This window comes from Triticum dicoccoides, chromosome 4A (assembly GCF_002162155.2).
Source record: "Triticum dicoccoides isolate Atlit2015 ecotype Zavitan chromosome 4A, WEW_v2.0, whole genome shotgun sequence".
Taxonomy (NCBI): domain Eukaryota; kingdom Viridiplantae; phylum Streptophyta; class Magnoliopsida; order Poales; family Poaceae; genus Triticum; species Triticum dicoccoides.
Window position 1 is genome coordinate 141,741,890 of NC_041386.1, and position 14,859 is coordinate 141,756,748.

The following is a 14,859-nucleotide window of genomic DNA, read 5'->3' on the forward strand; positions in this document are numbered from 1 at the left end:
TCTGTATCCGAGAAACATGTCGTCTTTCTTATTCTGGTACTCAACAACTGATAGAGGCGATGGGCCCGATCTTTTGATGAGATGATAACTATCGATTTGGTGGAGACGACTTTGACGGTCCGACTACAAACATGCAACGACGTTGCGCCTTAGCAATCGCTAAACCAACTCCGGGAGGTTATTGACCTCGCCGGAGCACAATCAACCTGACAGGATGCACGCGACCCTCCCACGTCGTATAATCCGTTGCCATTTTATTTGTGGTCGTATTATCAGTTTCCCTATGTGTCAATTTAAATTAGGGCGAAATACGAGTTGAAAACATGAACAAAGCAAATGCTGCCATGGGATCACAAGCAAACACCCTCCGTCCATGTGCTTTAATTAACCCATTAATGGAGAAGTTGTGAGCGAGGCGGGCGGCGGCTGGTGCATGGAGGTCAAAGAGCTCGCTTCCCGGTGAGCATGGGCGGCCTTGCTGCCTGCACGTGTCCTGTCGAGCCCGCGAGGTGGACAAGATGCACACGTCATGTCGAGCCTGCGCGGCAGACTGCTCGCACGCATCCCGTCGAGCCTGCACGGCGGACTTTTCGCGCTCGTCCCGTCTAATCAAACAGCTGCACGTACGCCACCAAGTATGGTTAAATTTCGATATGGTTAATATAATACAATTGTTTGCGATATTAATGTGTTAGCTTTTTGTTTCAAAAAGGACTTCGTTAGCTACTAATGTGTGCACCTCTTCTCAAACTGGACGCTTTTTTCACCACGACATATATGTGCCATGTCATGAAACCATGCCAAGTTTCATGTTTTTGGGCAAGTTTTTGATTTACTAGGATTTAAAAACCTAGATTCTCAATGTTTCAGGACGACGACAAGTTTGTAATTCATTCACATTCCTTAAATGAGACCTAAACATGCACCCAATGACACATGTACGATTTCTGACCCATTTTTCTTCATTGGAGCAAGTGCTTGTAGTTCAAATTTGAATTATGGACTACATTAAATGCGTAGAAAACTTAGTAGTTAGTAATATATGTACAATGGCCAAACGAACCCTGAATAGTTTCAAATTTCAGCCCAACACTCCTGTTATTCTATGTTGCCTGTAGAAAACAAAGTTCAAGGCGAGAAGAGGCAGCGATTATCGTTTCACCCACAAGAGGGGCATGTTTCCCTACCGGAACCACGAGGGTTGCGACAGGCTCTGGTTTGTAAGAGGCTTGTAATATAGTGTCGCCCAAATTGGACAATTATATGTACCATGTAGTGACACCATGCCAAGTTTCATGATTTCCTAATGAGTTTTGGATTTACAGAGATTTAAAAACCAAGATTCGCAATGTTTGTGGCCAAGCCAGGATGGCGAGATGGTTGAATTCGTTCCCATTCATTCCATGGGACCTAAACATGCACCCCAAGGAAACATGTATGTTTTTTCTAGCCATTTTGGTGCACTGGAGCATGTATTTGTAGTTCGGATTTGAATTATGGACATTAAATTGCCTAGAAAACTCAATTAATGAATGAAAAAGGTCAAACGAACCCTGAATAATTTCAAAGTTCAGCTGAATCTCCAGTTGTTCTGTGTCACGTGTAGAAGAAAATACGAGGCTAGAAGAGGGAGTGATTATCGTTTGGCCCACAAGGGGACATGTTTCCCTATCGAAACCACGAGGGTTCTTGCGACAGGCTCCGGTATGTAATAAAGCTTGGCCCAAATTGACAATGTTTTTACCCCGACATATATGTGCCATGACGTGACACCATGCCACCTTTGATGACTTTCTAGTGAGTTTTAGATTTATGGGGACTTAAAAACCGAGATTCGAAATGTTTGAGGACGAGCCAGGACACCGATATGGTTGTAATTCGTTCCCATTCCTGGCATGGGACCTAAACATGCACCCAAGGACACATGTATAATTTTTCTAGACATTTTGGTGAACTGGAGCATGTATTTGTAGTTTAGATTTGAATTATGGACATTAAATGCCTAGGAAACTCAACTAGTGTATAAAAAGGCCAAACGAACACTGAATAAGTTTAAATTTCAGCACGGATATCATGTCGTTCCATGTTGCGCATGGAAGAAAATACAAGGCAAAAAGAGATAGTGATTACGTTTTGCCCACAAGGGGAACACGTTTCCCTATCGGAACCACGAGGCTTCTTTGAGAGAAACTCCAGTTTTTGTAAGAGGTTTGTAATAAAGCTTGGCCCAAATTGGACAATGTTTTTACCACGACATATATGTGCCATGACGTGACACCACGCCACCTTTGATGAATTTTTGGTCAGTTTAGGATTTACGGGGATTTAAAACCCGAGATTCCAAATGTTTGAGGACGAGCCAGGATGCGGGTATGGTTGTAATTCGTTCCCATTCCTGGCATGGGACCTAAACATGCACCCAAGGACACATCTATAAATTTTCTAGCCATTTGGTGAACCGGAGCATGTATTTGAAGTTCAGATTTGAATTATGGACATTAAATGCCTAGGAAACTCATTAGTGTATAAAAAGGCCAAACGAACCCTGAATAAGTTTAAATTTCAACATGGATATCATGTCGTTCCATGTTGCCCGTAGAAGAAAATACAAGACGAAAAGAGGCAGTGATTACGTTTCGCCCAACCCAGGGACACGTTTCCCTATCGGAACCACGAGGCTTCTTTGAGAGAAGCTCCGGTTTGTAAGAGGCTTATAATAAAACTTGTGCCACAATGGACGAAAAAAATTCCTCGACATATAAGTGCCATGTCGTGACACCATGCCAGGTTTCATGATTTTCGGCTTAGTTTTGGATTTACGGGGATTTAAAAACCAATATTCTTCTCACGAAATGTTTTCAAATAGCACATAGTTCACTCACGAAAGCCGATGTTCAATAAAAACTTTGTGAAAACCATATTTTAAAGTTTCATAAAAATCCGAAAAAATGTGGGATCTTAAGAAGGTGATGTTTTATTGCGACACAAAATTTCAAGTTGAAAAACATTACGAGATGTGAGCTATGAAAAATACAAATTCAGCCCTCAATAGTGACATTACTATTCGGCACTATTCAATGTTGATTTTGTCTTTTTCATAGCTCACATCTCGTAATGTGTTTCAAGTTGAAATTTTGTGTGGCAATAAAACATCATCCTTTTAACATCCCGCATTTTTTTCCAATTTTTTTTGAAACTTCAAAACATCTTTTTCTCGTGGTTTTCATCGGTTTCCACCGAATGTTGGTTTTCGTATGATATTCTTTCCCCCTGCTGCACGCGCGATCTGAGTCGTGTGTTCTGATTGGCCAGAACCCAAACCCCACGGATCGTACGTGTGCACCGTTGGATGCTCCCAGATCGAACGACAACCCTGAGCCCTTTCGACAGCACATGCAGTACATGGTCAAGCACTGTGCACATGCATCGTGCTAGCTCACGCTTCCTTCTCTACCAGGTTTTCAAAACAGGTTAATGTTTCTCGCCACTCTTCTCATCAGTTTCCCACCTCTTCTCCCATCGTTTTCCCTCTACCAGTGTCAGTGCTCATTGAAGGTTTGAGTCATATATGCATGATGTACATGTTTGTTTAATTTTTATTGTTCATCTCATCCAAAATCAATTAGTTTTATAAAAAATCTATCCTAAGATTCATTAAATTGTGCATTGTAAAGGTAAAAAAACAAAAGGTGACAATTGATTTAGAAAAAAAGTTTGGGCAATTAAGATATGGAAGATTCTAGAGAAGAAAGAAGAAGTGCTTGTGTTTTGAGGTTTGTGCATTATGCTTAAGTTTAACCGTGGAGTCTTCTAGATTGTACATGTGGCAGAATCTGGTGGAATGTAGATGAGATCCAACGGCCAGTAGTACTCAGATTTGCCATCTCTGTACCGTCGGATTGGCTTCATCCAACGACCAACTTTTAAAGTTATCCGCACACTATATAGGTGTATAGATGTATAGATATAAGATATATATAGATGTGTCCCATGCTAGACCAAATAAAGTTTGAGCGCATGCGTGGGACGACCCCCCGGCTGCCTCGAAGTTGAGAAACTGACATCGTACGTATTGAACCAGGCTTGGAGTCGGGTACAGTGTTTGGTTTGTAATGTAGTTGGTGGCCCATCAAAGTTGTGCATTTGAGATTTAAACACATCACACACCACCGTACCCATACATATTTTCGGGCCACATGCAGTGTATACGGGGTCTTCTGATTGACCACGTCTCCCTTGTGCGATTTTTGTGACGACACACATATCTGTGGGCTCCCCGATTGTGTGTGTATATATATATATATATCATCCCTTTGACCGATAATGAGGGGTATGTGTTGGCCATGAATGGATTCCTCCTAGTTCGTGTTAGGGCCGGTCACCTTCACATGTCGCTCAACCAAAGCTCGGGCTCATGCATTGTTAGGATTCTCTCCCACATGCTCGGATTGCTGGGTTTGACCTACATCAAACCCTGCGTATCTCGTCCTTAACTATCTTGCCTTCATGATTGTTGTCTGTATCGAGAGGTAGGCACCACATCTAAATTGTACATTATTCTATATTGAAAACACACATCAGCCCTTCCCAACATACATCACTTTGGGCCGCATGCAAGAGGTGCTGGTTGTGGTCCCTCTCGTGCGATTTTTATGATGGTTCAATCTATTGGCCCAACCGGTTTATCGACAACAACAACTATCGTTTGACAAAATGATAGATTCATTGGTCCGTCTAGGATGCTTGTCCCACCACCTCCCACTTCGTGTCAGCGAGGCGGATGCACGTAATGATCGACACTTTGGTCATACATGCATGTCGCCATTACCTACCATAAGACGGACCAATGAATCTATCATTTTGTCAAACGACAGTTGTTGTTGTCGATAAACCGCTTGGGTGCTTTCGGGTTTACGAGGCAGGTGCCACCAAAGTTATGCATTGTGTATTTAAATTTTTAAACATCCCCAATATTTCTACATATATTTGGCCACTTCCACGTGGTTCTTGACTTCTGGCCCCTCTCATTGATCTTTGACGACGCGCCCAACCATGGACCCGCGCGGTCAAAGTTGTGCATTGGAATTTTGAACACCAGAGACCACCCTTTTCACTCATATATATTTGGGCCACATGCTGGTGTGGCTGTCTTCTGACCCTCTTTAACATTATTTTTTGCTGCAAAGACTATGATGACGCTCAACGGACACGGCTATAATATCTTAACCGTGTGTGATACAAGTGTGTTGTGAATCACCATGCCTACGCAAGCGCGAGCAAAGTTGGAGGTACTGGCTCAACCATGTGCGATGCAAGTGCGCTATAAAATCACCACGACCGCGCAAGCGCGAGCAAAGGGTGGAAGTACTAGCTTAACTGTGTGTGATGCAAATGCACTGTAAAACCACCACATGTGCAAGCCGGGTAAGTTTATTTGGAAATTAGGACGAACCATGTGCGATAGACCAGCTAGCTAGAAATATAAAAACAAACTACCCGTCTTGAGCGTTGAAAAAATTGGCGGTTCCGCGCCACTTTTCCTTATTATCATATACGCATATTGTTATTGGACCGTGCACGATCTTGGGCACTCCTGCCCCACATCAATTCCTTTACCCAAATTTTAGTAGCTGCCGTACTTCTACCGTCGCCCACACTCCTCCAGCATGACCTTATAGTAAAATTGCAGTAGCCAAGGCATTTGAACCGTCGCCCTCTGTAACATCCCAATTTTCAATTTGGATGTTATTCATCAGATCATCTTATGCATTTTTTTAATTTGTTTGGAAATTTTGATCCTAAAAACCTTAAGCAACTCAAGGACCAAAAGAGAGAGTTGGAGGTTCTCACAAAAATCCATATTTTAATTTTCAAAAATTAGCAAATTGGATCAAGGTGTTTTATTCGAAATTATTTTCCAATTATTTCAAAATAAATAAAATAATGAGAGAAGATAATATGACTTCTTCAAAACAGCAAGGAAATATTGGAAATTTAATTTTGAATAAAAATATAATCTATTTGGATTTTATTTGCAAGTTTATTTATTTTATTAGTACTAAACATGTTAATTTTATTTTAGGCATTTAGGTCCAGAAAAATGTTCACATTAGTCCAAATATTAGGAGGGAATTTTGTGGATTTTTGTGGATTTTTTGAAAATATTTTTATTAGGGTTTTCCTTTTTCTTGTATTTTCGAAAAATGTTAAAAAAACCTTCGGACCGAAGTGGGCTGAAGCCCAGCCGTGCCACCGCCTACCTCCACCGCGCCCGACTCGGACTCGCCGGAGTCCGGCTCGCCCACGCCGTCTCGGCGCCCCTTCCCCAAGTCGGACCCCCGAGGCCCCTTTATAAGCGCCGCCCCCTCTTCCTCACCAGCCGCCGCTGCCTCCCGCCTCGAGCTGAGCCGCCGCCGCCAGCCACGTCGCCCCACGCCACCGCCGCCGTTCGCCGAGCCGCCGCCTCGCCGATACTGCCGGAGCCCGCTGCCGCCGGAACCGCCCGACCCGCCGCCTGAACCGCCGGTTTTCTCGGTCCGGTAATAAACCGCCCCGGTTCACCGTTTTTCCTTTTAGGTTTTCGGTTTTCGATTTAAAACCTTGTTTTTATTTAGTTAGTTAAGTAGCGAACATTTTTTGTTTAGTTAGTTTCAACGAACATTTTCATTCGTTAGGTTTTCGTAGCGGATGTTCGTCCTGTAGTTTTCTCTTTTTCTGTTTACTTTCAGCTAGGGACCCATAGGTAATTATTTTCTTTGCAGATTAGTCTCTGATCTTTAAACCCTCACAACTTTTTGCTCATTTATCCAAATCCAACGAAACCAACGCCAAATTCTTCGTTATGATCCCCTCTATTCAGATAATCAACTTAAACATATTTTTGAAAGTTCAAAATTTTGGTTTCAAACGGATCTGAATTTGAACTTCTTTTGATCGTAAGTTGAGTTTCGTATCTCCAATTTGAATGATTCTTTTTGCAAATCAAAGCTCTTCACTTGAACTTTCTGTTTAGATCTTTTTATTTGGTTTTACCTTTGCATATTATTCTTGTGTGCTTATGTATGCTATTGTTTGTCTATGATAGATTTTCTGGAGTGCGAAGCTTGCTACTACGAGTCTCTAGGGTTTTCCGATCGTCAGCAAGGCAAGTTACACTTTGATCATACCTCTTTATTACCCAGTTTTTATGCATTAGTTTCAACCCTTCAAAGATTGCATGAGTAGGATTGGGAATTGGGATTGCTAGGTAGTTGATGAGGTAGGAACCTATTACCTTTGATCACCCCGGGATTTTACGTTATGCTCATATTGCTTAGCCATGCTCGTAGACGGGGATTGGTAAGTGAGATTCATGGAATTTGCGAGAGAAATGTTAATTAAGGGAAACTTAAGGTGGCTACTTTAATACACATCTAGGTGGATTGGTTGCGGGCACCTGGAGAATCCAGTGTTATCCTAGGATATCCCGGAGTACCCGTGTGATCATCCCATGGAATGCCATCCAGGCTCAAAGGGGTCATAAGATTATTCATGCTAGAAACTTTCGTGTGCAGCCACAAGCCATTATGGGCTTTGGCATGGTTGAGTATGTTGTGTGACCTCTTTCAGTGGTAGGCTAGCAGATGTAGGGGGAAGTAGGTGTAACTGTCTACCCAGAGTAAAGAGTTAATGCTTCAGAAAGACTGTGTCTCGATCTTCCGATCATGGAGGTGGTCGAGTCTTGTGGGGAAAAGTGCACAAACCTCTGTAGAGTGTACAAACTATCATGATTAGCCGTGTCCCCGGTTATGGACATCTTGAGTATCTGTATTTGAATTATTGTTTTATCTCATCACTTTACTTAATGAATTTGTTGGGTTAATTATATTATTACATGGTAAATTTTGAGATTGAGTTGGGGGAACCTTCTCAATAATGGCATAAACTTGGTAGTTAAATAAAATATATTCCTTTGTTGTAGGGAAAATTAGCTTTATGCAAATGTTAAACTTAGAGCCTCCATGAGCCAGATATGCATGTAGAAATAGTTAATACTTTAACTTTGCTCTATAGTGTGATCTTGCCATCATATTCCATGTGCTGACCTACACGGCTACAGCGCCTCATGTTGTAGAGTTTTCAGACGAAAAGTAAGGTGCGATAGGTCGTTGTCATGCACTCAGTTTTGCCGTGGAGTTGGATGGTGAAAGTGCAACTATCCCTAGGTGGTTTTGGTAATTCCTAACAACATATAGCTCATTGGGCTAATGCTATTCCAAGATTAATATTTCAGGAAAAGCTCAATGAATGGCATGGCATGGATGAGGAAAGTGGACCCCTCAAAATACTAAGGACAAAAAGATTGGCTCAAGCTCAAAGCTCAAGACTGTACATTTTATATTTTAGTGATCCAAGATCACATTGAGTCTATAGGAAAAGCCAATACTATCAATGAGGGATGAGGTGTTGCTTGATGAGGTTCTTGCTTCATAGTGCTTAGTGATATGCTCCAAAACCATCAACTACCTTCCCACATCCACATATGACCTAAATTAAAAGTCAAACTCGGCCCCACCGATTCTTTCTATCCGGCGCCACCGAGTTCAGATGTCATAGCCACTGCCACAAACCCTAGGCAAATCGGTCTCACCAATAGGGATCTCGGTCACACCGAGATGGGGTTGTAATCTCTCTGTTTCCCTTCGTAACATTTCGGTCCTACCGAGATGAGCGATCGGTCCCACCGAGATTGCAAGTAAACTCTCTGTTTCCCTTTTGTAACATTTCGGTCCCACCGAAATGACCGATCGGTCGCACCGAGTTTACCTGACCAACTCTCTGGTTAGCTTATTACCAAAATCGGTCCCACCGAATTTGTGTAATCGGTCACACCGAGATTATGTTATGCCCTAACCCTAACCATATCGGTCCTACCGAGTTGCATATCAGTCCCACCGAAAATCCTAATGGTCACTAGGTTTGCTAAATCGGTCTGACCGAGTTTCTGAATTCGGTCTCACCGAGATTGGTAAATTGTGTGTAACGGTTAGTTTTTGTGTGGAGGCTATATATACCCCTCCACCCACTCTTCATTCGTGGAGAGAGCCATCAGAACATACCTACACTTCCAATACACATTTTCTGAGAGAGAACCACCTACTCATGTGTTGAGGCCAAGATATTCCATTCCCACCATATGAATCTTGATCTCTAGCCTTCCCCAAGTTGATTTCCACTCAAATCTTCTTTCCACCAAATCCATATCCTGTGAGAGAGAGTTGAGTGTTGGGGAGACTATCATTTGAAGCACAAGAGCAAGGAGTTCATCATCAACACACCATTTGTTACTTCTTGGAGAGTGGTGTCTCCTAGATTGGCTAGGTGTCACTTGGGAGCCTCCGACAAAAATTGTGGAGTTGAACCAAGGAGTTTGTAAGGGCAAGGAGATCGCCTACTTCGTGAAGATCTACCGCTAGTGAGGTAAGTCCTTCGTGGGCGATGGCCATGATAGGATCATGGGATAGACAAGGTTGCTTCTTCATGGACCCTTCGTGGTGGAGCCCTCAGTGGACTCGCGCAACCGTTACCCTTCGTGGGTTGAAGTCTCAATCAACGTGGATGTACGATAGCACCACCTATCGGAACCACGACAAAACATCTGTGTCTCCAATTGCGTTTGAATTCTCCAAACCCTTCCCTTTACATTCTTGCAAGTTGCATGCTTTACTTTCCGCTGCTCATAGACTCTTTGCATGCTTGCTTGAATTGTGTTAAGATTGCTTGACTTGTGCTAAGATAGCTAAAATCTTCCAAAGACTAAAATTGGGAAAAGGATAGATTTTTTAATTGGTCAAGTAGTCTAATCACCCCCCTCTAGACATACTTCCGATCCTACAGATGGACTCATTTATCTTTGAAGCTTCCGTAGTTATTTTAGATGGCCTTCAGCCATATTATTGTAATAAGTACTCTTTATGAGACTCTTGATGTAATAAGTGTGTGATTGAACTCTGTTATAAATCCTCGAGTACTGTGTGTGTCAGCAATACTGATCCAGGGATGACACTTAAGCACAGAGACTATGGTCCATTGGGATTGGGTCGCTACACCCTCCCTCATCCACCCCATCTCCACCCACCATTACTAAAATTTTCAATAGCCGCGGCGTATCCTTAAACACCAACCCCCTCCATAGTCCCCCACCGCCCCCCCCCTCGAACCCTAGCTCGCGACCGGCGTCGGCGCCGCCACCAACCCCTGCCAGTCTGCCAGTTCCTCCTAGCTTAGATAATAAAGTTCAGGTTACAAGTGATGTTGGAAATATGCCCTAGAGGCAATAATAAAATGGTTATTATTATATTTCTTTGTTCATGATAATTATCTATTATTCATGCTATAATTGTGTTATCCGGAAATCGTAATACATGTGTGAATACGTAGACCACAACATGTCCCTAGTGAGCCTCTAGTTGACTGGCTCGTTGATCAAAAGATAGTCATGGTTTCCTGACTATGGACATTGGATGTCATTGGTAACGAGATCACATCATTAGGAGAATGATGTGATGGACAAGACCCAATCCTAAGCATAGCTCAAAGATCGTGTAGTTCGTTTGCTGTAGCTTTTCCGAATGTCAAGTATCATTTCCTTAGACCATGAGATTGTGCAACTCCCGGATACCGTAGGAGTGCTTTGGGTGTGCCAAACGTCACAACATAACTGGGTGACTATAAAGGTACGCTACAGGTATCTCCGAAAGTGTCTATTGGGTTGGCATGAATCGAGACTGGGATTTGTCACTCCGTATGACGGAGAGGTATCTCTGGGCCCACTCGGTAATACATCATCATAATGAGCTCAATGTGACCAAGTGGTTGATCACGGGATCATGCATTACGGTACGAGTAAAGTGACTTGCCGGTAACGAGATTGAACGAGGTATTAGGATACCGACGATCGAGTCTCGGGCAAGTAACATACCGATTGACAAAGGGAATTGTATACGGATTGATTGAATCCTCGACATCGTGGTTCATCCGATGAGATCATCGTGGAGCATGTGGGAGCCAACATGGGTATCCAGATCCCGTTGTTGGTTATTGACGGAGAGGCGTCTCGGTCATGTCTGCATGTCTCCCGAACCCGTAGGGTCTACACACTTAAGGTTCAGTGACGCTAGGGTTGTAGAGATATTAGTATGCAGTAACCCGAAAGTTGTTCGGAGCCCCGGATGAGATCCTGGACATCACGAGGAGTTCCTAAATGGTCCGTAGGTAAAGATTTATATATAGGAAGTCCAGTTTTGGCCATCGGGAAAGTTTCGGGGGTAGCCGGTATTGTACCGGGACCACCGGAAGGGTCCTGGGGGTCCACCGGGTGGGGCCACCCATCCCGGAGGGCCCCATGGGCTGAATTGGGAGGGGAACCAGCCCCTAGTGGGCTGGTGCGCCCCCCCTTGGGCCTCCCCTGCGCCTAGGGTTGGGAAACCCTAGAGGTGGGGCGCCCCCACTTGGCTTGGGGGGGAAGCCACCCCTTGGCCGCCGCCCCCCTTGGAGATCCTTCTCCTAGGGCCGGAGCCCCCCCAAGGCCCCTATATAAAGAGGGGGGAGGGAGGGCAGCCGCACCCTTGCTCTTGGCGCCTCCCTCTCCCTCCGTAACACCTCTCCTCCCCGCTTGCGCTTGGCGAAGCCCTGCCAGGATCCTGCTGCATCCACCACCACACCGTCGTGCTGCTGGATCTTCATCAACCTCTCCTTCCCCCTTGCTGGATCAAGAAGGAGGAGACGTCTTCCCAACCATACGTGTGTTGAACGCAGAGGTGCCGTCCATTCGGCACTTGGTCATCGGTGATTTGGATCACGACGAGTACGACTCCATCAACCCTGTTCTCTTGAACGCTTTCGCGCGCGATCTACAAGGGTATGTAGATGCACTCCTCTCTCCCTCGTTGCTAGATGAATCCATAGATTGATCTTGGTGATGCGTAGAAAATTTTAAAATTCCGCTACATTCCCCAACAGTGGCATCATGAGCTAGGTCTATGCGTAGTTTCTATGGACGAGTAGAACACAAAGCAGTTGTGGGCGTCGATATTGTCAATTTGCTTGCCGTTACTAGTCTTATCTTGATTCGGCGGCATCGTGGGATGAAGCGGCCCGGACCGACCTTACACGCACACTTACGTGAGACTGGTTCCACCGATTGACATGCACTAGTTGCATAAGGTGGCTGGCGGGTGGCTGTCTCTCCCACTTTAGTCGGATCGGATTCGATGAACAGGGTCCTTATGAAGGGTAAATAGAAATTGGCAATTCACGTTGTGGTTTTGGCGTAGGTAAGAAACGTTCTTGCTAGAATCCTATAGCAGCCACGTAAAAAACTTGCAACAACAATTAGAGGACGTCTAACTTGTTTTTGCAGCAAGTGTTTTGTGATATGGTATGGCCAAAGGATGTGATGAATGATATATGTGATGTATGAGATGATCATGTTCTTGTAATAGGAATCACGACTTGCATGTCGATGAGTATGACAACCGGCAGGAGCCATAGGAGTTGTCTTAATTTATTTGTGACCTGCGTGTCAACATATAACGTCATGTAATTACTTTACTTTATTGCTAAACCGTTAGCCATAGTAGTAGAAGTAATAGATGACGAGACAACTTCAAGAAGACACGATGATGGAGATCATGGTGTCATGTCGGTGACAACGATGATCATGGAGCCCCGAAGATGGAGATCAAAAGGAGCAAATGATATTGGCCATATCATGTCACTATTTGATTGCATGTGATGTTTATCATGTTTTACATCTTATTTGCTTAGAATGACGGTAGCTTAAATAAGATGATCCCTCGTAATAATTTCAAGAAAGTGTTCCCCTAACTGTGCACCGTTGTGAAGGTTCGTTGTTTCGAAGCACCACGTGATGATCAGGTGTGATAGATTCTAACGTTCGAATACAACGGGTGTAAGCCAGATTTACACACGCAATACACTTAGGTTGACTTGACGAGCCTAGCATGTGCACACATGGCCTCGAAACACAGAAGACCGAAAGGTCGAGCATGAGTCGTATAGAAGATACCATCAACATGAAGATGTTCACCGATGTTGACTAGTCCGTCTCACGTGATGATCAGACACGACCTAGTTAACTCGGATCATGTTTCACTTAGATGACTAGAGGGATGTCTATCTGAGTGGGAGTTCATTGAATAATTTGATTAGATGAACTTAATTATCATGAACTTAGTCTAAAATCTTTACAATATGTCTTGTAGATCAAATGGCCCATGTTGTCATCAACTTCAACGCGTTCCTAGAGAAAACCAAGCTGAAAGACGATGGCGGCAACTATACGGACTGGGTCCGGAACCTGAGGATCATCCTCATAGCTGCCAAGAAAGATTATGTCCTAGAAGCACCGCTAGGTAACGCACCTATCCCAGAGAACCAAGACGTTATGAACGCTTGGCAGTCACGTGCTGATGATTAATCCCTCATTCAGTGCGGCATGCTTTACAGCTTAGAACCGGGGCTCCAAAAGCGTTTTGAGAGACACGGAGCATATGAGATGTTCGAAGAGCTGAAAATGGTTTTTCAAGCTCATGCCCGGGTCGAGAGATATGAAGTCTCCGACAAGTTCTTCAGCTGTAAGATGGAGGAAAATAGTTCTGTCAGTGAGCACATACTCAAAATGTCTGGGTTGCATAACCGCTTGACTTAGCTGGGAGTTAATCTCCCGGATGACGCGGTCATTGATAGAATCCTTCAGTCGCTTCCACCAAGCTACAAGAGCTTTGTGATGAACTTCAATATGCAGGGGATGGAAAAGACCATTCCTGAGGTATATTCAATGCTGAAATCAGCAGAGGTGGAAATCAAAAAGGAACATCAAGTGTTGATGGTGAATAAAACCACTAAGTTCAAGAAAGGCAAGGATAAAAAGAACTTCAAGAAGGACGGCAAGGGAGTTGCCGCGCCCGGTAAGCAAGCTGCCGAAAAGAAGCCAAAGAATGGACCCAAGCCCGAGACTGAGTGTTTTTATTGCAAGGGAAGTGGTCACTGGAAGCGGAACTGCCCCAAATACTTAGCGGACAAGAAGGCCGGCAACACTAAAGGTATATGTGATATACATGTAATTGATGTGTACCTTACCAGTACTCGTAGTAGCTCCTGGGTATTTGATACCAGTGCGGTTGCTCACATTTGTAACTCAAAGCAGGAGCTGCGGAATAAACAGAGACTGGCGAAGGACGAGGTGACGATGCGCGTCGGGAATGGTTCCAAGGTCGATGTGATCGCCGTCGGCACGCTGCCTCTACATTTACCTATGGGATTAGCTTTAAACCTCAATAATTGTTATTTAGTGCCAGCTTTGAGCATGAACATTGTATCAGGATCTCGTTTAATTCGAGATGGCTACTCATTTAAATCCGAGAATAATTGTTGTTCTATTTATACGAGAGATATGTTTTATGGTCATGCTCCGATGGTGAATGGTTTATTCTTAATGAATCTCGAGCGTAATGTTACACATATTCATAATGTGAATACCAAAAGATGTAAAGTTGATAATGATAGTCCCACATACTTGTGGCACTGCCGCCTTGGTCAAATAGGTGTCAAACACATGAAGAAGCTCCATGCAGATGGACTTTTGGAGTCCCTTGATTACGAATCATTTGACACGTGCGAACCATGCCTCATGGGTAAAATGACCAAGACTTCATTCTCAGGAACAATGGAGCGAGCAACCAACTTATTGGAAATCATACATACTGATGTGTGCGGTCCAATGAGTGTTGAGGCTCGCGGTGGCTATCGTTATGTTCTCACCCTCACTAATGACTTGAGTAGATATGGGTATGTCTA